We start from the raw sequence: 24,034 nt of genomic DNA on the forward strand, positions 1-24,034 counted from the left end.
TCTTACTGTAACAGGGCTTCTTTCTGTTGTCTTCACTGTATTTTTGTACTCTTGGATGTATACAATTGTGTGTAGTAAATACATGTAAAATGTGATGAGCTCTGTGTTAGTATTTATGGCATAAATGCATAAACTGTGATCAGCAGCAATCAAAGCTGTGCACGTTGGTTATTCCACAACCTTGTATCTGAATTGTGTGAATGGATCTCTGTGTCTGAGCTGAGCAGTGTGGCTTAACCAGGATTCTCCATCACATGTTGGAAGTTTTTCCATAGTGGATAGACCACTAGAGCTGATGTATAGTGTGACTGTATGTGTATGTGCATGCTTTACACACAAATACATACTCAGCCATATTGGGGATTTTAACCACAATGATCTTCTAATTAACTTCTTTATGTAACTTCTGATTCATATACACTTTAGTGAAAAGGCATTTATAGGGTATGAGCACTGGGGGCAACTGCTTGCAGTTTTGTGCAGCAGGAGAAATATAGGAAAAGAGTTTAGAGAGCATTGGACTACATTTGGCAGTTCTGCAGTCGCCCAGGGTCTGGCAGGGAGAGAAAACCTGAGATCATGGTTCCTGCTGCATCCTTGTGAATGCAGTTTAGAACCTGTTTTTGCTGCCCTTTTATTGTTGATGGGAACTATGTGGATGGGTTTCAGTGAAAGCTGAATCCGTATGGTGGGGCTAGCGGAGATTGTATAAAACTGTGCTGTTTCCACCATTGTTCCCCCAGAACCTTGGGTGGACATACACTAGAATAACAAAAGGCCTTTGTATCAATGGTATGTTTATCAAGGCTTATTAATTGCTGTGGAAATAATGACATAGTAGTATTGTGCTGTCATTTTACTGGTCTAATTATGCTTTGCAAAGCCAGGTTGGATGGAGCTCTGGGCAACCTGGTCTAGTAGAAAGTGTCCCTGCCTATGGCAGGGGACTGAAACAAGATGGTCTTTAAGGTACCTTCCAACCCAGGCCATTCTGGGATTCTGTGATATGATTCTGTGTTCTTAGAAATATGTTTCCTAGTAGAAAAATGGAATGAAAGGCTGTATTTGAACATTAAGTATAACATTTCTTGAAAAGAAATTAATCTATTTTTAGAATTTGTGTATATGTTATATATAAATTATTATTACCAATTATTACCAATATTTAAAATTATTTCTAGTTCTTATTTATGCAATCATAGAAGTGATTAGATATAGAGTTTATTGATTTGTATGTGTGTACATATGTTTATGGACATGCTACACAGAAAAAAAGAATATAGTTTGGTATTAAAACTGTATTATAGTGGTTTGGCAAGAAGAATTTGTACTGTGATTGCTATAAACTAGGGGAAGTTGTGATTTTTAATGAAAGTGAAAGCAAATGGCAGTATGACTAAAATGTCACTATCTACATTGCTGTAATTTTTATTTTTTTTTAGTATAGCTAGTGTTGCTAAACATATTTTTATTGCTATCCGTATTTTAGTGGCTCTGTAACCACTGTAAAATAGAATACAGCTGTTTCGTTTTCCAAATAGCTCTGGTAGGCAAAGGAGGTGATGTCTTCTGAAAAGCTGCTGTTGCTGCACTGATGCCTTTTCTTTCCTATCTGGTCATCAGTCCTTCTAATTCCTAACAAGATCACGGGCAAATAGAGTTTTTGCAGTGTGTTCTTTAGCATTACTGCAGCTTTCATTTTGAACATAAAGAAATAAAACTTGGCTTCAGAACTTGCCGTGGAGAGCATTATACTCTGATGGATTACGTGCTAATTCTTTCACTGACCCTCTGTTTAACTTTTGCAAGTAACTTAGGTGTGGTTTTCAAAAACTGTTGTCTGTGTCCTAGGGAGAGAACATCCTGCGTTTGAAGGAACCCAACCAATTTCTGCCTCTCCCACCCATGACTGGAAATTGTAGAATTTGGGCCACGTATAAGATTTTTTTTTTCTTTTCAGATGGGAAAGTTGTATCTTTTTAAGAACAACAGCAAGAGCTTACTGTGTTTTGGCTGACCTAGATTGTCTCCTGGCAGTTCCCAGGTCTAGTTCTTTTGTGTGAATCTTTTTTGCATTTTCCGTTTGTCACTACACATGCTTCTGCTTAATAATCCTGAAGCTGTAGATATAATATAATGTTTACTATTCTGCAGTAGAAAGATAATTACTGGCTTCCTCAAATGTCACAAATGAACATCAGATTTTGGCAGTTTTCCTTGGACTGCTAGTGAATTTGTAGTCTATATTAAATTCTCACAGCAGAGGCAGTGATATAAAGTTTAAGTGTAACAAATCTAAATTATTCTTGTAAAACAATATGATTGTTTATCACAATTAGACTACTGGCATTTCTTTTCATAGGACTCATTTTGAATTTCTGTAATGTAGTAAAACAATTAAGGGAATGGCGAGAACAGGCCAGATTGTTGCTGGTGAATAGGAACGGCATCAGTGGAGCTGTGCTCAAGATGAATCCAACTCCGTGCTTAGCATACAGTGTTCTACAAAGTGCACTGTTAATAGGTGGGAACAGTGCATCAGTTAATGTTGTCTAGCTGCCTAGGGATCAATATAACTGTGTAATAAACTGAAGTGATTATTTTTATGTGTGTGTGTGTGTGTATGTATGCATATATACACTGCTAATAATTATATTTTAGCTCTATCTTCAGGCTGTGTCCTACATGCTAATGGATTAAAGCCTCACCAGCTAGCTAGAAGGTCAATTGTTTTGTGATGTTGTGGTGGGACTCAGCTTGGATAACTGAATTATAAGAGGTTTTTTTGTAATTCAGACACACGTCAGAGTAAGTTAACTCATTGTCATCCTTTTGGTCTCATACTCTGTCCAATGTCATGCTTCCATTTCATGAAAAATCATTTGCAGTAATAGGACCACAAAATTCACTCCCTTGCTCAAAACTAATGATTGGTTGTGTTGCTGATGGATGATAGAAATTATTTTAAGATTAGCCTGTACAAACCAATTTATGCTGATGCTGTGTAGTATCGAAGTACACAAAGGTTGTACTTTCCAGACTTCCTTGATCTAATAAAGTATCTGAAAGTCTTTCAGCAGCAGAGCCTTACATTTCTGTGTTTTCTTATGGGGAAGAGGAAAGAGCACCATAGTGTTGCATCTCCAGTGGTAATACATTTATCCCCCAGGAAGCAGGGATGAGGTAAGATGAAATTAGTTCTGTATTGCATTTATGTAGATGCTCAATGCAAAAGCCAGTATAAGTCCTGTCTGGGTCTTAGTCTGAAATCTTATGATGCCTCTGAAAGGCTTCAAAATATACAGAATTAGGATTATTAGTATAATAATAAGACTTTTTATAATATTTTTTATAATAATACTATAATAAGACTTTAAAAAGTCTTCTGTAGTTAGTGTGTTCATCAATGCAACCTTACAGGGACTGGCATTGTCTCTCAGAGGAATGACAATAGAGAAAGGAGAGGTTGCCAGGCAGGTACAATTGTACAGTCAAGGCTCTTCAAACCATTTTTTCCCTTACTGATCTTTTGTTGGTTTTCATGTAGGATATACTTGATACACAATTTTATAAAACATTTATACATTCATGGGTCAGTTTCACTGGGGGTTGTTATGCTGAAGGAATTGTGAATTTGCAGTATCAATAATTAGGAATCTACTGGGGAGGAGAAAAGATGGGTAAGACAACAGAGGAACCAGTCCTGAAAACTCTTTAAAATTTGAAAAAATACTGAAAAAAACAAAGAAGTCCCACTGGTTTATTTAAGAAATCCTACTGTCAAACAACTTGATAACAGGACTGCTTTCTCAACTTTTTTTTTTTTGCTTTTCATCTTTTACATTTTCTTCTTAAATGTAAAATACTATAATTGAATCACAGCATTAGCTGGCTTTTCCCAACAAAACAGCAGATTTAGGCTCTTTGCTGCTAGTTTCAAAAGTAATATATGTGGAGAGAGAGCATGAAGACAAAAATTGAGCACATAGATGTATAATCCCGAAGGAATAAACTGACTTCTGCTAGACAAGCTGAAAGCTGATTAAAATATTTTTCATCCTTTGGGTATGCAACAGCTTTTGATGATGGAGAGTGTATTAATATTCAGCTTAGCTGCTTGTCGACACTTCAGACAGGTCCCAGGAAAGACTCTGATACTGACCAGGTTTTCTCACTCTGCCAGAAATCTTCATGAGACACAGAGCAGCAGCCTTGTACCAGCAAAAGCCAAGATAAGAATACTGCTATTTAGCTGTGTCTTTATTTTAGAAATTGCTTTTATACATTTTGAAACAGTTGAAAAATTTAGAGAATTCTTTTAATGATACAAACTCATTTAAATGCAACAAGGGACAAAGATTATTAATTGTTTTAAAATAAAGCTGCTGTAATCTATTCAATTTTCAATTCACTTGTCTGAGTTGTTTCTAAACATACAAAGATGCCAGTAATAATGTCAAGATTGACACTGATCAGGATTTTTGAAGAGAATGTTCCTACTTGATTTATTTTATACCAATGAGATCTGAGGTGGTGGGGTACTGTTCTCTTAACTTTGTCTGTTCCATTGTAATGTAATACCTACCTTGCAGACAAGAATGAGATGTAAACAGCTGCTTTATCAGCTGATGCTTCTTCTGTTCTTTTGCTGGCGTGCTGACATATAGGGTGTTTGCTTTTTCCCCTTCCACAGTGACTAAATATATACAGTATCTCTGGAAAACATGTCATACACTGTGTGAGGTGCCTTTAGGATGGCTCCAGGGCTAAATACTTCCTGTAATAGGTGAAAGAGCATGGCTTAATCAGCTTAGTTAACTTAATTAAGCTGTGCTTTTTCTCATGGTACAGTTTAAAAGTGTATTTCATTTAGAAACTGTATTTCGTAGTTATGAAATGACACAAGGTTGGAGAAATTCTGTGGGATTTTATAGTGGGCTTGAAAAAGACGAAATTTGCTTGTTACTCTGCAGTGGGAAGAAGTAAAGTGTTAAAGGAGTATTAAAGGAGTTTGTCCTTTTTACTGAAAGTTTAAAGGAAAAACTCTAGTGCAGTTTAGGTTGTAAAGGCTTCTCAAACTGAGAAAGTCTACTCTTCTTTTTTTTCCCATCTAATTTTAATATTTTTATACATGTGAAGAGCTGTCCGTGTTCATCCCAACCTTGCCTTGCCTGCTCCCAGGTGTGTCATCAGATTCTGTGACACTACATTCTTATAGAACATGGTGTGGTTTTGAGGATGTGGATCTTTTCTCCCCTGATCTCTGGGTCTCAGCAGAAAATATTATTACAAAAGAAACTTATTTGAACTCAGTTGTTCTTTTTTGAGATGAGTTGTTCTTTATATTCTTCATGAGGTACTCCACGTTAAGGAAAAGGTCTGGTTTTCCTCTTGAGGAAATGTTGGGATCCTGGTCCTTGTGGAACCCTCCTGTCTGGGAGGGGAGAGGATGAGATTGATTAGCAGGGCACAGACACAGCTGGAAACAATAAGTGCTGAGCAAGTTCTAATTCCCATCTCATTTGCTTCACCTGGCTTCTTGATGTTTACTTATTTAGTTACCTCTCCAGGTGTTTGAAGGAGTAAAGGGTGGGGATAAAAAGCAGGCAGGGCAGCAGAATGCAGGTTGCAGTTGGCCATGGGGAGAGTGTCAGCATGTGCCAGTAGCCAGGGAAAACATGGAAGGAGGATTAGGAGCTGTTTTGCTGGTGGAATAACAGGACTAAAAGCAAGGTGAGTAAGGGCTTGTGGGACAGGAGTTTGGAGAGAATGTGGTAGCGGCTGGAAAACTTGAAACTGGGTGTGTAGGTGGAATGGAACCTTTGGGTACAGTGGGAATAGAAAACAAGCTTGGCAGGAAAAGCTTTGGAGATTGAGAAAGAGTAGGAAAGGATGGGAAAGGCTCTCAGGCAAAAAGGAATGGTGTGATTTGAGAGAAAATCGGATGGAGAAGCTTTGCAAGGGGGAAGTGGTTATGGGGAAGGTGGCAGGAGGTGAGGTAGTTGTGTGTCTCCTTCAAAGCTGAATATTGTGTGTAACAATTTCTTTGATTTGTTTTTTTCCATCCCTTTAAAAAAGTTAGTGTTTTGATAGAATTCTCTTCATTGATGCCTCTGTGCAGTAATACTACTATATTTAATATGGTACTGGGTCATAATACAGAGCCAAATAAGGGAGAAATAGTCTTTGTTTAAGCAAAAAGTAATTATGTTGAATGTAGAAAGCTGCTTTAAGTATATTGGAAAGTGTTTGCTCTTAATTAAATAAACATAAAATTATTCAGAAAAAAAATCAGGGAGATTATATATGCAGAGATTTTTAACAATTTTAAAAATGCATATAATGGTTTAGATGTGTTTTTATAGCACATGGGCACATACATATACATATATATGTACATAGAGCCATGGGTACATGTAGAGGGAAAGAGATGTGCCTGTTTAAGCACTGAGCTGTTCTCTGTAATGCTTGAAGTTGCAGAATCTTACTGAACTGATACAATGTGTTAGGTTCTCATATTAGTACTTCTCATTCCACTGCTTGGGCATTGTAGACTTCAGTGTTTCTTCATTATATGGGGTGTTATAATTTCCTGATGACTGATTATGTTATTTATAATACAGAGGGTGTTAATCCTTTGGTGATTAACACTCTATTTGAATTACCAGAGGTCAAAGGTACATTCTTTTATTTGAGGCTGTTTTGGTTTTTTTTTTTTTCAGTATTTCTTCCTTTGATATTTTTTTTCTGAAGGTTTTTTCATCGTCTGTTTTATCTGAATATTATTTTGAGACTGTTTGGAGTGGGGAGAGGAGTATGCTTCCTCCTTAGGGGCCCAAGTCTGTTGAAGCTGTAGGCTTTAGAACATAAGTTCTCTTTGCAATGGATGGCCCCTCCAGAACTCCTCCATCTAAAAATAATGAAAATCTCCTAAACAAAAGAAGCATAGTCAAAAGCATGTGGAAGTAAGTATTCCCTACTTAGCCTGTGAAAGAGTAGATACCTACTTGTGTCTCATTCTAGGCCTTTTTGGAAATTTAATCTTATTAAAGATTATAATTATGTGTGCATATATATAAGGTGTGTATATACCCATATAAACACACACTTTATAAGGTATAAATATATATGGCTGTTATTTCAGGTGATGTGGAGATGCTGCAGAGATTCTTGTCCTGCTGCCAGCTATATCCCAGTTACTGTGTTTTCAGAATTGAGGAGCTATGTTAAAAGCTTTCAGTTGTTTCAAAGGCTGTCACTGTGCAGAAGTTATCCATGCCCTAATATTTCAGTCTTTTCTCTACCATGGAGTTTTTGTGTTTTTCTGATCTGTGTTCCTTAAAGGGCGGGAGCTGGTGAGAGGGAAGCAGCAAAGGATTTTTGCTGGTTTGTTTTTCACACACTGTTGGGATTGTGTAACCATTCCCCAGCTCCAAGAGAATTCAGTTATGTGTCCAGGCTTTCTGAGTTTCTGTGTCCAACTGCAAAGCCTTGCTGGTGACCTACAGCAATTTCCAGTGTGCTGTAACATGGACATTGCTCCCTCCTGTAAAGGTGACCGTAACATATTCTTTGACTGCAAATGCTGAGGTAGATGTTCCACCTGGAGGTTTTTTTGTGCTGTGGTTGTTCCACCTCCTTCAAATCTGGAAAAGTCTGGGCATAATGGAAAAACCTGCAAGAGTTCCCTTGCTGGCGTTTTCCACTCCAAAACCTCGCTGGTAGTACCTGAAATTGCTGGAAGGGAGTTACAGGAGAATTACTTTGATGCACTGGAGCCCTCTGCAATGTTTAGGACTCGCATATTGCAGAGGAGGTGATCAAAGAGTAAAGAAAAAGCTAATGTGAAGCCAAAAACTGAAGGAGAGCAGCTCATCTGGTTGGGTCAGCATTTTGAGCTTGTAGATTGTGGTATGTTCTCAGCTCAAATGATCCCAGCCTTGGAAGCTATAAAGAGATATGATAAGCCTCCTTCTGTGTTTTCTGATAGATGCATAACTGCTCCTGAGCAGCATCAGAGTAGATGACCAAGTGTTAACAGTGTATATTTTGCAGAGCTGGAACTTGAGTTCACTGATGTGTAAAAGCTCTGTTTTAACTCAGTTATGAGCTATGGGCTTAATGCCTGAGCTGCTGGATGAAGTCCTTCAATCTGTCAGAAGACTGAAATGTATTCTAATAATTCTTAAATGCTTCCTCTGCGTAGCAAATCTGTGGGTGTTTTAATACTGCTCTACAGCAGGTAATGTGACTGCTCTGTAAGTGGAAGCACAGAGGCAAGTTGCTCCTGTCCAGCTACTCATTTGATGCTTGTGTTTTACTGTCTGTGTGTGCTGCCTTGCTCTCTGGTGTTTTGCTCTGAGCTCGGTGAGGTGCTGAGATTAGTGCTGGTTTGCTTTTGTCATAATCTTTCATGTTTGTGTGACGGATAGGTGAAAAAGTAGTATTTGTTCTGCTCCAGCATGCGAGGAATCCAGCTCAGGCACTGAGGGCGATTAGTCTCTATGTTGCGGGATAAAAAGCAGACGTGCTAAAATTTTAGGGGGACTTTTTTCTTGTACGTGCTCCAGGGGGAACGCTGCATACTGCACTGTGGCTTCCTACGTGATTTTTCTGTTTAAGATTGTTTAACTGCTGACTGCCATTCAGCTGCTGGCCTGTGGTTAGCTCTCTTTTACAAATACTGAGCACTACACTGGCTCTGTTCCTTCTTTCTTTGTTCCTTCAGTGTTTCACTTATATTTTAATAGTTTCATTTACGCTTAGAAATATGTTTTGGTTTTTTTTCTACTTCCACAGAGAGACTGTGAGTAGTCTGGCACCACAAAATGTATGAAAGCATTTGAAGGAGTTTGGTAGGAGGGAGAATTAAAGGCCAAAGCGGTTTTGTGAGCAGTGCAAGAAATTGGGAGGAAATAAGTTGCAGAAAAGAGGGAATAACAGGGAAAGGAAGCAATTGTAAGAAGACAGATAGTATGGCAAATAGAGAGAAGGGTTAAAAAGAGAGAGGAATGGGAATAAATATAATGGAAGTATAAAGAATCTTGGAAGGGCGAGGGACAGATTTGCATTTGTGGATTAAAAGAACTGAAGATATTAATATGACGATCTGAATTTTCATCTGTTAAACTTGTTGACTGCAGCATTTAATAAGGTCTGGTTCTGGGAATATTAAGTATGTAAACTACTAATATAAAATGATGCAACTAGTTAAAAAATATGACTTCTGTGGATGTAGAATTTCACTTTATATGTCAAAATAGTTTTCTTTCTGCTAACATATTTCTGAATCAGCTTTCTTGAAGGAGTTGTTATATTATTGCCTTACGGTAGCAAAATGTTCAGCCTGGAAGTCTGCAGTGTGTATGTGTGAAATTCTAAGTGATGAACTGCCTGATTAAAACCAGAATATGTTTTTTAGGAAAAATTGTTATTGGTTTTGTGTAAATCCATTTTTAGTACTGCGAACTAAAAAAAAAAAAAGGCAGTGGTGAAGGAAATAAATTGGGGGATAGCCAGAAAGACTGAAAGAACATAAAACTGAAGGTGTAGTTTGAGCATATAATTATTAATGCTTTTAATGAGAATATTAAGATCCAGATTGGTAACTAAGATTTGCTTCAGGAAGGATGGAGCAAGTTGTTTGCTGATTTGGCTGGTATAGCCAGAAGAGTGTACTTTGCAGTTTTTATATTGAAGGTTATCTTCTGTACAAATATATATCACATTAGTCCTGTTTCAAAGTCTGCTGAAATGCCCTTGATTATTCTTATATTTGTCACAAACAACTATTTATTTTCTTGGGTTGAACCATGAATATTTGCAGAAGTGCTGTAATACTTTTTTCAAAACAACCATTTGAAAGTTTGCACAATGGACTTAAGTAAATAAGTGATGCTCTTTTTTGGTGACTCTTCCCATAATCAGAAGTTATACAATTAAATTCATTACTAGACATTCAAAGTATGCTACTTAAAATAAACTTGGAGATGTACATCAAAAATATTAAGTATTTGTATCCTGTTTCCGTTTCACTGTCGTATTTCGTTTTGCCTTACATTACTGACCCAGTCAATAAGCATATATAAACCGTGTCAACTTATGCTGTTTCATTGCATTTTTGCTGATTAATTGCATTTTTCAAATATATTTTAATCAAAAAACATCTTACTGCCTATTTGCACAGTACGGCTTCTAAATCTAAGACACCACTGGGGTCAGAAGATAGCAGATAGCCTATACAGTGTTTGAACTGCTACTCCAGTTCTAGTTTCCTGAGGATAAATGTGATTGCTCCAATATAAATGTTTTAGATCACAATGACGGCTGTGGAAATTAAACATAGCCAGCAAAATCTATTTTCTGTCTAGCTAAGTAGAGGACAGATGAAAAAATTCCCTGGGTGAATGAATTCTTATGAACAGTGATTAATCTTTTCCCTCTGCTATATTAATTTTATTGTATTGTCAAAAAAAAAAAAGTCTAACTTGGATTTCTGTATGTGTTCTTAGTATTCAGGTTTATCATATAAAGGTGAAAAATTTAGAATATTATTCTTAGACCATTTTGTAGCACACATCACAAACACTTTTCTCACCACAGGGAAAAGTTAGCCTTTAAGATAGTTTCCAGAGAGTTGCAATGCTCTGTGAATGGAATAGATTTTAAAATTCTGTGAAAATTTGGGCTTTGGGGAGAGGTGCAAGATTTCCTATTTCCCAGGACTTTTCTTTCTCCTAATTTATTATGAGCAGTGCTCTATTTTTCAAAGCTTTGCCTTGTCCTGCCTTAAAGTATCTTAAAATATTGAGTCTTCTGCAGACAATTCTGTTTCTCAAACATAAGTTTTGATACCTGTTTCAGAGACCATTATAATGCAGAAAAATGCAGAATTTTCTCATAGAGACTATGTAGCAGGTTAAGCACCAAGAAAAGAATGAGAGACACTACCCTGCCGAAAGGTAACTCTTAGTCAAGTTCATCTCTGTTTTACTTGTTTTCTGAGGGACAGTCCTGACTTTTGTAGTTCTGGAGGATTCACTGTCCCTTCTGGCATCTCCTTAGGCTCTACCTGTAGCTTCACCAAACCCTCTCAGTCTGGACAAGTGGTTTGAGTCCATTGTTTGTGCTCAGTCAGAGGAGGCAGAACAGCTCTGCCTTTTCAGGGGGCTCTCTCGGTTGAGGCTTGGAGCACTTGAACATGCTGCTGTTAATAAGCTCACATCCCTCCTCTCTGAGCCAGTTCTTTCTTGTTTCCACAGCAACTTCTTAAGTAACTCCATCTAGCAAAGTGTGCTTTGTAGCAACTTGCCATTGGAAGCAATGTGATAGTTTGTTTTTTTTTGTGAACTATACCAGTCCCTGGGTATTTCTAGTTGGGCTGAAGAGTCAAAATGAGCTATGGAGTGCTCAGTTGTTGCGTCCATTGTGATTTATTTTTTTCTTTTTTGGACAAGGTGGGAGAATTAATGTAGGTTGTAGCTTAGAAGTGGGGCTATGGTACGTTATTTGTGTATTTTCTTAAAATTCGTATATTGTGACCCTTAAGATATACAGACAGTTTTTTTTTTTCTTGTGGGGGAATAAAAAAGTTCCCTTTAAAAGGTTTATTGCAAAGTAAATGGTTAAAACGGAGCTGCAGTTACTTGAAAGAGACAAATATACATTCATTATTTCCTGAGTATGTTGTTTTTATGGGAAAGCAAAGGAAGCAATGGCTGGGTGTCATTAAGGAGTAGCTAGTGGAAAGTGGTGAAATGAGCAATGAGACTTGTAAAGTGTCATGAAAACTGAAACACCAGGGTACAAAGTACTGCTTATCCTCACAGATATGGATACCATATGGCAACATGAAGGGAAATGGAGAGTAGGAGACAAGAATCCTATTATTCCTCACACTTTCATTTGCTTGCTATTTGCTTTGGGCAAGTGACTTCAGAACTTGTTCCTGAACCTTCCTCTGGCACAGTATTTATTGACAAGACACCTGTCTTCCCTGTCAGGCTCCTTGAAGTTTCTTTGGTGTAATTCCAGCTTTAGTAATAATTATAATTTTATTGTAATTTTTCTAATAGTTCTGGAATAATCTCTTCTTGACTTTTCTTAAGTTAAAATCTATATTAGTTTTCTGGTATTATAACACTTCCTTCTCTTACACCATTTCACTTATTTTCCTTAAGAAAGACAATGTGCTGTGATAGGTTCTTGCTGTCCCTGAAATCTCTGCCTTCTCCTTTTTTCCTTTACCTGCAAGTTACTGTCTCTGGTCAATTTTCTGCACCTCTCATAAATATCTTTGGAATCAAATGGACTGATTGAGTGTGCTGGGAAAGACATGGGAAGGATTTGACTTCTGGAAAGACAGCTGCGTGGTCCATGTACCTTTGAAATGACACAGAGGAGAGCCTTTGTCAGCTCTCAGGGGCTGCCACAGCTGTGAAAAAATTTTGTCACCTCTTCACCTTTTCCTCCTTCCCATCTCCTAAACTGCACACCTGTCTACTGAGTAGAGTTTTCTTCACTTATCCACTATTTTGTATTAATTTCATAGTCCTCTGAAATCAACAGGTCTTCCTTAAGTGTTGTTAACCTAAGTCTACCAATACACAGTACAGTCATCTTCATAGTAATAGTTGTTCAAAATGTCAGTTCTAGCAACTTTCACCTTTGCTCTTCTGACTTCTGTGTTTGTGAAACTGTACTTGAAAATTTCTGATGATGTCCCACAAAGTTAATGGCTGGTAGATAAAACCAAAGCAAAAAGCGTGTTGTACAACATACAAAACGGGGCAGAGGCTCACCCGCTCTTTCATTGTTACTTAGAGTGAAACTTTCAGCTATTTTGCCTCACACCATCTGGAGGGACCATTAGTGTTTTTGGCTTTACCCTCACGTAAGGTTGTGGAAGTGAGCAGCTGTGTTACAGCAAGAAAATGTGATTTTAAGAGCAGGTCCTTTTGTCATAGCAGTTGGTGCTACATCAAGAGAGAACAAGAAAAGCTGCCCAGAAAAGTTGTATGGGAGGCCAAGAAAATCGTGCAGAACTCAACAGAAGATGTTATAAAGGGATAAAGCATAAGGTTTATGCTTTGTGTGTAGTAAGAAAATTAATGCTTCGTGTGTTATATCAGGCTGTTGTGGGCATGTAGTGGTGAAATTACAGATAATAAATTACTGCTCTTTCTACTGAAGCTATATAACCTTTCCTAATTTTAGCACCACAAGGAAATGCAGTTTAGTGGTTCTCTATGCTATGGAGTTTAGTGCAAATGTTTGAACTTTTCTGTGGTCTAGAAAAGCTGGCATTTTAAGAAGTATTTCATAGTTACATAGGTTACCATTACACCACTGTAGTGATTTTGCAGTGCTTTGTTCAGTGGAAAACTAGCCTATTTGTGGGGAAAAAATGTCCGAAGGACATCCTAACTTCTGTTCTCTAAAGTAGTGTTTGATATGACACAGCATTAAGGGATAGAATCAACCCCATACATTCTCAATTTTAGAAACAGGGAGAAAACTGAAATATGAAGCTATTCCCACTAGAAATGTTGTAAATCTTACAAAATATATAAGCTTTCCTCTTCAACATACATCAAAAGCATAAAACTTGGGAGATTAAAATATGTTTTTAATCTTGGTTTGATGAGCAAAACTTTCACTGTAATATTTATTATGAGAGGCTCTACTTGTGTTGCCTCTTCCCTTTGTTCTGTTTATATATGACCTCCTTTCTTCCAAAAAAAGTAGGAAGTATCGCTTTCACAAAGCTGAAGGATATTGCAATGGTTTGTTCATTTAAGCTGAATTGTAGGCCCACGTGGCAGGCACAAACTTTTCTTTTATTGTCCTGGGTCCCAGAGGACCAGCAGTGCTTTCTGATGGCTTCCCATGAATGCCTTTCATTTGTGGAGGAGTTTCAGTGGCTTATGCTGACTGTACAAAGATCAAACAGGCAGGAAAATTGTGGTTTTATGAAACTTAGCCAAGATTTTTTGTTTTTTTTCTCAGAAGTTTTTCCTCTGTAACCTTATTTTTTAAGGACAATATTAGGTCAATTAGTTTTAGTGGCTGATGGAAAAAAAAAATGATTGTTCTATAATTTTCTCTTTAAAACTTAAGTATTTTCTCGGTTATTAGAAAATTTTTAGACGTGTATAAAGAAACTACTGACCGTAATTGCAGTCTGTCTTTATTGCATTTGGAATCAATGGTATCCAAAATTAAGCTGAAAAAAATGTTGTGGCTGCTTGGTCCTGCAATTTGATCTATTTTGGGCCACTGCGCCTGCAGAGTTTTGCTGAAATCACCCCATTTTGTTGTGTTGGTTTTTTTTTTTTTTTTCCTGGGTACAAACGTCTGTCAAACAGATTTGACTGTGATTTGACCTGTCAAAGTCTCATTTGTTTCAAGAACAGTGCTTTTTTTTCTCAGCAAATTTTCATAGCATTCTTCATAGAGATTTCTTTTTTGCTCAGCTGTTGGTGAGCTTAAGTATTGGAAAGAGATGTGCCGACCACAACTTCTTTTTAACTGCAGTGATGGCATGTTTTGCCAGCAACACACAATTTTCATTGTGTTACTCATATAAAACCTCATGTTTGTCATATGAATTCCGTTTTTGTTGAAGGATTATTTTAATAAGACTAAAATGGCTTAAATTTCTGAAGTAAAACCCGTAGCATCTTTAGAGGTCAGACGTAGCTGAAACTTGAACAGCTGTACAACATGCATCCTAGATTGTTTTTAATTGTCTTCCCTTTCTCTAACAGCAGTAATTCTTGTTTATATTGTCAAGAACCTTTCCACTGAGCACAAGAGCACCATACTTTAAGGTCACATGCTTAACCCCACTGCGGGGTTACAATGTAAATGGGCCCCCTTTGTTTTCATTAATGTGTGAGGGGTGGGTGCAAGGCAAGGCTGTTCACAAGGCTTAAATAACTTATTGTAGAAGTGTCTTAAAGAAAGCATATTTTGTCTCCATACCACAGTTGTTTAGCATTACTCTTGTGCATCCAACCGACAGCCAGTTTGGCAATGGATTTTTGTGTGTCATTTTGTTCTTTTGACCTGTGATACTTTTTTCTTTCTCTCTTTTTTTTCTTTTAATTGAGCGAATGGATTCACCTCAGATAATACAAAACGAAGAAGCTTTTCCTCTTTCTATTCCTGATATCTTAAAAGTAGTAAACAAAACTGGAGCTGCTCTTTTCCACTCAAACCCCTTTACGTAACAATTTTCCAGTTGCTGTTCCTGTGTTGATAAAGGGGTTTAGAATTGAGACTTTCTAAAAATGTCAAATTAAATTATTATGCTCAGTGCTTTTAATCAGTTTAAAAATTAGCAAAGTATAGACTTTTAAAATGACTTTAGGAGTTTTAGGTGTGTTATTTTTCTCTGCCTGTAGTCACTGATGTATGGAGAAAGAATGATATTGAAATCTTACGAGTTGTTTTGATTATCCAGAATTGGCCCTGAGTCCCAAGATTTTAGGTGATTTCAAACCCAGTGTTGATGGTATTCTGTGGCTAACATTTGTAGTTGGTTTTGTAGGCCAAAAAAGTTGAAGTCGTGCTCTTTTTTGGGCGAATATCTCAGTTCCAGGTTGTTTGCTTTTTTCCATATTTGGTGATAAATTTGGACCATAAATATAATTTTATTCATGTCTTGTTTCGAGACTCACAGACTTATACCAGCACGTGGAACAGTAGATACATGAGCTTGTGATCCATCCAATGAGATGAATTTGATCCAACAGGGTTGTATGCAAGAGTTTCTGTGCAGGTACCGAGAGTATAAACACTGAATGAACAAGGCAAGGAGAAAGGATTATGTCTAGAACATGCAGTAATACATAATTATCAAAGCAAAACATCATTTTGAATACAGCAAGTTGCAGCTTAGTAGAAATAGTACTTTGTTGATTTTCAAACTTTGTTAATCAAGGTAGAAAATTGGGTTTTTTCTAGCTTGCAGTTGAGACAAAAATAATAACTTTCTCGAGATGAAAACTTTTCAGTATGAATTTAAGTTTACTGTGTTTTCGTGCTCTGTTTTAAGACAGAAATGTTGTGGCAACATGTTTTCACAGATGCTTATCAAAATAGTCTTTCCTCATAACTGCTATGGTCTTAGTTATGCTGTTTGGGGAGATAAACTTTGTCTTGGGTTTTAGTTTTCTTGCACTTCATTTCTGGTAAGAACAACTTACTATATCCAGTGTTCTCTCCAGTATGAGAATAACTGATTCAACTAGTTGTAAACAGGATGAAATCTGCCAACCTTGAAAGAAGATTATTTAATACTCAAGAACGTTGTCGTAGTTTAATTGGGAAGTAGTTCTGTTGATAAACATTTAAGGAACTTTTTTGTGAAACAACAAAATGTAGACCATTTAAGACTTTAAATAAGCATACAACAAATACAAGTCTTGACAAGAGAGTTATTATGAATGTCAAAAAATATCAAATATTATTAGAAGGCAGTCCATGTTCTAGTGAAAATGTTTTAGATATTTTTTTTCCTAAATGAATATAGTTATCCCTGAAAATTGATTTGATATATGTAAAAAGATTGCATAATGATATCCTAAATAAAAAATTGAGAAGGGGAAAAAAAATAAAGAACAGAAACTCCAGAATTCAAATGCTGAAGAGAGACACCAGGTTTTCATCAGATGGCATGTTTTCCTCTTTAAGAAGAAAAATATTTATATATACAACATTGATAGTTTGAATGATTGTTCAAATAGAATGTACTTCTTACATGTGGACTCTGGTGTGAAGTGTGATTTGCCCTGTAGTGTCATGGTAAAGCAGAAAGTGAAGTAGGTAGACAGTAACATTAACTGGAGATTTAGAGCCCTAGCATGGCTTGTCATGATGTATCTTTAAGGGTAGAAGTTTTTGTATGAGAGAACACAGGTCAGACCCTTCTCCACAAACTGCTCTTTTTCATTTCTTCAGCAACCCAGGAGATCCAAAAGCTTTTCGGGTTAGTGGAGAACATGTTCATTGTGGCATGTACTCACTATGTGTCTGTTAAGGATGCTCAGCCAGTTTGTGTTAATACATCCTTGACATTGCTTTTTTACTTGTGGATTAACAGTTCCTTCTGGAAGAGTGCAGAGGTGATTAGTCAGCCACCTTTGACCTCTCTCTTAAGTTGGACTTTGCAGCTGAACTTGAGAACCCATATCTTGTTTTGTGTGCCTGTAGAAGGACGTGGTAGTGACTGGTGAGGCAGCAGCTGTGACTGTCCTGGTGCAGGGTAACAGAATGCATTGTTGTGAGATGCCACAGGGTAACAGTGTTGTCTGTTTTCCAAATGGCTTTGTCCTAATTTGTGAGCACATCATGCAAATGTCGTCTCTGCTGAGTAGCCAGAATGCTCAGCACACAACTTTTGTTTCAGAGAGTAATCGATGTGTATATGTTCACAGTGATCTGATGATCACACTGTTTGTTTTCTTTGTTAGGCACATGAATCATATGATGAAAGTTTATTTTCCCTGACTGAATGTTGCGACATTAATGAAAATTGTCGATGTAATATTTTTTGATATAGTGTAATTTGCAAATAGTTGGACGTTCAGTCTTTAAATACTTCTTCAGTGTTGTAGCATGGTGTTTTACTGGGACACAACTCTAGCAGAATAATCAATAGCTGCCTATAGCTGGCATTAACAGCCTTATAAAGGGTAGGTTTTACCGATATATTGCATTCAGAAGAAAAATAAATAGCAAAGAAAATGTTACTGAGTGCCTGGTGTGATGGAAGTTGGCAGCTGAGTGTCTCCAGAGGATGAGAACGTCTGTGGAAGTGACCTGTCCTTAGAAGGGGTGGAGGTCTGCCTGGGTGTACTGTGTGTTAATGCTCCAGCTCCATGATTCCATGCTGCAATTAAGTGGGATGTGACAAAACAGTGACTGCAGGTGTACTGTCTGTGTTGTACCCTGGTGTGTGTGTCTGTATACAGCGAATATGGGCATACACATAAAAGATTAGGCAGAGTTTTAATTTTCTTTAATTTAGGATTAAATCACTGTGATTTGTGATTTGTTTAGGTTTGAGGGTTTTGTATGTGGTTGTTTTTGTTTTTGTTTTTTTTTTTTATTCTGGAAAAAAGTGTAGGCTTCTTTTGAGCCTACAGTATGGTAAGTTTGATCAGACATTAACTATAGTGAAGCATTGCTTATTTAGCATTGTAGGTGTACCTGAACTACTGAACTAATTTTGTAATTGTCTTTTTTTTCTTGTAAGATTTGTGTTGCCTTTATATACTAGTAAGCTATAGTAAGACATACTCCCCTTCATCACTTATAATGGAAAATTAGTGTCCATATATATGTGGCATGTGCATATATTACAGGATTATGTATCATTATGCTCTAGTAAGTCAGAATGACATGTGCAAAACTTTATTCCTAAATGTTCTCTGAATACAAGAGAATTAAGACTACGTAGTTGCCTGCTCTTCCAGGAGGAATCCATATTTACTGTAAGGACTGAATCCGAAATAGTGATGGTATATTTTGGGCAACTGTTTGTGAGTTAAATCAATAGACCTTTCTGTATTTCTCCTTTGTCAATGCCTCCATTTTTTAAATTTTCTAGTACATTCCATCAGGTTGTACATTTTACAGTGCACACCCCCAATGTCACGTCATCACCATTTGCGTGGCCTATATGTGAAGTGCCTAGCACATGGTTTTATGTAAAATATAGTTATGTACTGTAGCAAAAATGGAGGAGGATAAGGCACTGAAATCAGCCTAGTTTTCAGTTGAGAAACAAGGATCACAGCTTCTAGAAAAGTGTATTTCCAAATGCTGTTGTCATAATGAACTAATAATATCTGGTGGTGCTCTCCTTGCTGCTTGTCAATGTCATATTCCCCGTACATTAAGTACATATAGTGTAGGAGGTTCTATTTTGGTTTTATTTCCTGTGCTCTTCCCAGCAGTGTGCTCTAAATTTTCTTTCTGTCCCTTTGGCCACAACAGCTTGTATCACTACTGCACTTACATGATTATGAATTTTAAATCTTCACAACAGCGTACCATGGTGTCACTGGGGGTAATGAAGCTGTTACTTGAGCCAAGTGTGACAAAACTTCATTTCTGAAACAACATGGTGAGAATCCCATTCTCACAGGGATATCCACAGACCCGGTGCATTTAGTGCTGTGAGGATGATAAAGGCATTGAAACCCTTATGTCATTCGAAGATACGATTCAGCTGTATGTGGTTATCTTGCATATGTACTAAATTGCTATTCTGCTATGGCATGTGTCTTAGACAAAGCATGCCCACAGGCACTTCTGGACATGTGGCATGCTGCTTCATTTGATTGTGGCTTCCAGCTTCTTCATTCTGCAGCATTTAACCCATTCTGTAACGTGGCTTTCTGTGTTTTAAATGATTTCAGTCAAACTAATGACATGGGAAATACACCCTAAATTTCTGCACAACTATATTTTAGTACAGATTGTGTTAGGAAGCATTATGGCTAAGGCAGTAAGTAGCTTGATGGCAACAGGTAGTGGCTTCAGTGATGGGAGGAAAATGTTGGTATTCTAGGCTTTTCCATGCTAAATAGATACTGAGATGTGCTGTTCAAGGAAATCAGTAACATGACATGTGATTAAACACTGAAGGTAGTCACAAATAAAAATGCAATAATGAATTCAGAATCTAGCACTCACTGTTTTCCATCTTTCTTCATAGTTTGTGCAAGTTTAAAAAGTCTTGTTTTTGTGACAATAATCTTAATTTTAGTGATTCCAGTTTGTATTTTGAATGCTACAAGGGCCAGGGGTCTAGTTTGGAGATTTTGGTACAAGTTTTCATCTGTAAATATTTTAAAAGGAGCTTGTGTGTAGCTTAGTGTATTAGGGCTTCAGTATAAATTAGATGAGTCAAAGCAATGCCTTGCTTATGTGTAGAATTATTTCATTAGAATTAGTAAAATTATTTGAGTATTTTATTTGAACTTCAGTTCATTTCAGTGTTTGTGAGGTGGGATTACCTACTTCTGGCTTCAAAGTCCATAATTTTTTCCTCTTCTCTCTACCCCACCCTAAATTATTCATGGATGGTGACGTTAGTTTTGAGATGCTAAGAAAATTATGGGGTACTCTTTTGAGTTCTTTTGAATGCATAGAACCATTTGTTGTGTGGTTCTTCAGTGCTTATGAGAACTGCACATATTTGTTGATGATGAAATTCAGACTGCTGGCTGAGCGAGCATGTGCAGGTTGTACTTGGCGTGATTCAGCATTGCAGAATATAAGCTGTCCAGAGTGCAGATTAGCCAAGTGAGTCTTGTAGTGCATCTTAGCTCAACTGATTTCAGCAATAGTAAATAATCACTGAAGCATACACTGCTGTGCAGTCCTTCAGAACTTAAGTGTTCAGCGTAACTACTGTTTGCATGTGACCAAAATGGAAAAAGGGAGGTGTATACAAAGGAGTGAATTATAACAAAGAACACTTTCTGCTTCAGTTCTTGCTCAGAAAACATATGTTCAGCCATGCAGGCAACAGTTGGGGTAAAGACACTGTAGGTTTGGAAACAAAAGGCATGTTCTTTTCTTGCATTCACAATGTTTTCAAACATATTCACTTGTTAGGGACTGGCCTGTCAGCTGGATCTTCTTGCAAGCGTGATTTCTTTTTCCTGACTTCTTTCAAAGGCTTTTTCCCCACAATGTTTTACACTTCATATAATCCACTATGCATGGTAGGCCTGCCTCATTCTTTGTGCTATTGATGATTCAGAGGTGGAGGGGCCATGCTCTGGGAGAATGTGGCTGAAGGGTAACCTTTCACTCACCCATACATCTGAAGATGCTAAGCCACTCTTATTCCAAATATCTTGAGTGGTTTCGTTGCTCTTTCATGATAAGATGGGTTATACTTCACCTTTAGAACATTGCCAAACCAGTTAGTGCAGCAAAAATACTTAGAAAGTGTTGATCTTTATACATTTTTTTACTTTGTAAGTATGTATTGAATATCTTACAGACACCCATCATAACTACAGTGAATCATCCAGTAAAAAGGATTATTTTTTTTTCTAAATTGGAAATTCATTCAGTTGTGGCATGCCAGAGTAACCAAAAATTACTTGGTCATTACTTCTGTTTGGATTCCTTTTCCCTAAATATATGGTTCAAGACCCAAGTAGAAATACACTTATATAGGCATAAGGTAATGGTTATTTCCAAGTCAACTCTACCTGGTTTAATTTATGACCTTTAAACTCATAAAACTAGAAAATGTACTGCTTTAGCTCCACAGGTATAGATAAATGGTACAACTTTCTAGTGCAGACAAGACTACAGTTTCTCTGAAAAAGTCCAAGTGATCTACTCACTGTAGGTTTTTCTAGGTCAAACTACTCATCTATCAAGTCAGGTATTCATCCTTTGCTGTCAGCAGTGAATACCTCAAAGGGAGGCAGGGCTGCCAACATTTTAATGCATGTAGACTTGTATATAGAGCTTAAACATATGTCTGACTTTAAGCATTCTGCTTTATAATTGGGTTATGTACTTGTTTAGTTTTGATGTGCACCATTGAATATAATACTAGGAGAGAATGTATGTTCTTTGTGGCAATGGTTTCACATCAGCAACTTGAATTTTCATTCCTTTTACCCTACAAAAATTACACGTCTTTCATAAAATTTTCTATTCCTTTATATTTTATTTAAAATAGACGTAATATTTGACTTTAAAACCTGGTTTTGTGTTGGAAGTTCTCAATCAATAACCAGAACAGTAGGGAGTTTCATGTTGGCTTGTGGATTATTCATGTGTTTTGTTGGTGTATTAATAGTGTTAGCTGAATTTTCAGCAGCCTGGGAAATTACCACTGATGAATGTCCAATGATTACAATATCCCACACAAGGCCCTTCAGACCATGAGGATCATTTAGTCAACTAGAAAATCCTCAGACAAGAAAACTCTGTGTAAATATTTTCTAATGGAAGGTGCCAGCAAATACATCCTTGCCAACATATGTCAAAACTGCCAGAAGATCTGTGAGGATGGGGATTAACTTTTTAGCACTGTCATCTTAAGAGCTTTGACAGGGAAACATTATTTAAATGTTTTTCTTTGACTGTGTATGACTGGAAAGATGCTAACGGTAGATAAAACTAATATAAAGCAGTTAATGACACTGACATCTATTCCAAGTCTGCACTCTTTTCTTTACTTGAGGTCTGTGTCAGAAATCCTTGAGAATACTACAGATGTAAAATAAATTGTCTTTTCCTTTTCAAATGAAATTTGATGATTCGTCTCCAGTCTGATACGAGAAAGCACACACTAGGATATTGCTTCTTTTGAGGAATTTTTTGTTTTATTTTATAGGCTTCTTAAAAGTAAATTATGTTTTAGATGTTTTAGTGACTCTCTGACTCCCAGAAAGAAAATAGTTAATAATAATTTCTTTCCTTTCAGCTCCCACGGGCCTACCTTCATTGTACAGTTTGCATATAACAGCTAGTAAGAGTAGAATGTACTGAACCTTAAACAAATCTATTAGGATCACCATGGCAAGAAACTGGGAAAATGGCAGGAAAAAGGAACAATGATTTTGTAAACCCTCCAAAGGTCAGAAAAAGGCTTTCAGTAAGTATGCAGAGGCTAGAAATCAAATCCCATTTCCTATCATAAGAAACCAGTTGTTTTAGCAGCAGTGGTTAATGTACTGTATGTGAAAGATTTAAGACTAGTTGGAAAGCTTTGCTTCTGTTTTATTAGGCTGCTATTGAAAAGCCAACAGCATAACTTCAACTAGGTGCTTTGAGATTTCTTAATGGGCTGTCAAGGGCAAGACACCAGGTCTGTGCTATACTAGCTCTTTCCTGTACATTAAAACAACAGGGGCCAAATGATCATATACAGAAGTATGAATTACTTGATGCTTTCTCTGTTCCATATGGTCAGCCATGTCTTTGGCAATTAATCATGTACAGAATCAGTTGAGTGCTCTCTGAAGCATTGAAGTCAACATTTAGTTGTACCTGTGCCAGTGGGGGCAGTGGGGGTTGCGAGCGTAAAATAGCAGGATGAGGAGCTGCTGGCGCCGAAGCCAGAGCAGCTGGCTTCTATAAACAACACTTTTTTCCTCTTTACCTTTTTTTCTTTTTTTTTTTAAAACTTTTCTTTGACAAACATGACTCATTTTTCAATATCATCCAAAACATGCGGGTTGCTGAGTGAAGCTGTGATATCTGGCATAGTGGATTAATAAACAAAAGGCAGAGAATTGGGTTTAATGTGCCCAAATTACTGGGTGATAACTTAAACCATACTGGCTGTTTCCATCGTATCAATGAAAATGGGTGCATTTGATTGTATTTTAAAAGTAAAGAAGAAATGAGCAGTGTTTTGTAAGCAATTACTAGCTTTTTTATTGCAGAGGAATTACAACATGTTAAATTAACATGGCTTAATAGATTTCAGCTTCTTTTCCTCCACCCCTTTAAAAGGCACCATGTTCTAGTTTTGTAGAATTTCATCAGGATACTTTTTGCACTGAAAGCAAAATAAAATGACAAAAATAACAGGGAAGATACAGAACAACATTTCATCTCTGCTTACAGATTTTACTCTTATGTTTTTCCTTTCTGTATTACTTATTGATTTTTTTTAGAGATAACTGCTATGTTAAAGTAGGAGTGGTTGCTAAAGATTCAGAAGCTTATCCTATTTAAACTGGTGGTGAGTAAATTAAATCTAAGAGTGAAAAATCTGATTTGTTGACCCAATAAAGTAGAACCAAGAGGCAAACTGTCCCAAGTGCCACTTTAGTTCAGACTGAAGGCTAATTTGTTTGACAGAACACTAGGCTTCATGTCTCCAGCTATACAGTGTTTTTAACCTTAAGTCTGGCTCCTCAAGAGGTCTGTATTGAACGAAGGAAAACTCTAGCTTTAGAAGATCAAAAATGTACCAGTGTGGGGGTTTGGAGTGTTTAGATGTTGCTTTTACTTGCATGTGTGTAAGCATGTCATA

At 37.0% G+C, this 24,034-nt stretch overlaps 1 protein-coding gene across 6 annotated transcripts in view; it reads left to right on the forward strand.

Annotated features, from left to right (window-relative positions):
• Positions 1-24,034, forward strand: part of FTO (FTO alpha-ketoglutarate dependent dioxygenase) — a 236,438-nt gene that overhangs the window by 72,999 nt on the left and 139,405 nt on the right. The window contains exon 8 of one of the 6 annotated variants that reach the window (XR_010434330.1): positions 22,475-22,645. The exons of the other annotated variants lie outside the window; for them this stretch is intronic. The gene's annotated coding sequence lies outside the window, so the exon portion shown is untranslated. The remainder of the gene's footprint in view (positions 1-22,474; positions 22,646-24,034) is intronic. 6 annotated transcript variants of the gene reach the window in all.

Source organism: Pseudopipra pipra, chromosome 14, assembly GCF_036250125.1.
Source record: "Pseudopipra pipra isolate bDixPip1 chromosome 14, bDixPip1.hap1, whole genome shotgun sequence".
NCBI lineage: Eukaryota > Metazoa > Chordata > Aves > Passeriformes > Pipridae > Pseudopipra > Pseudopipra pipra.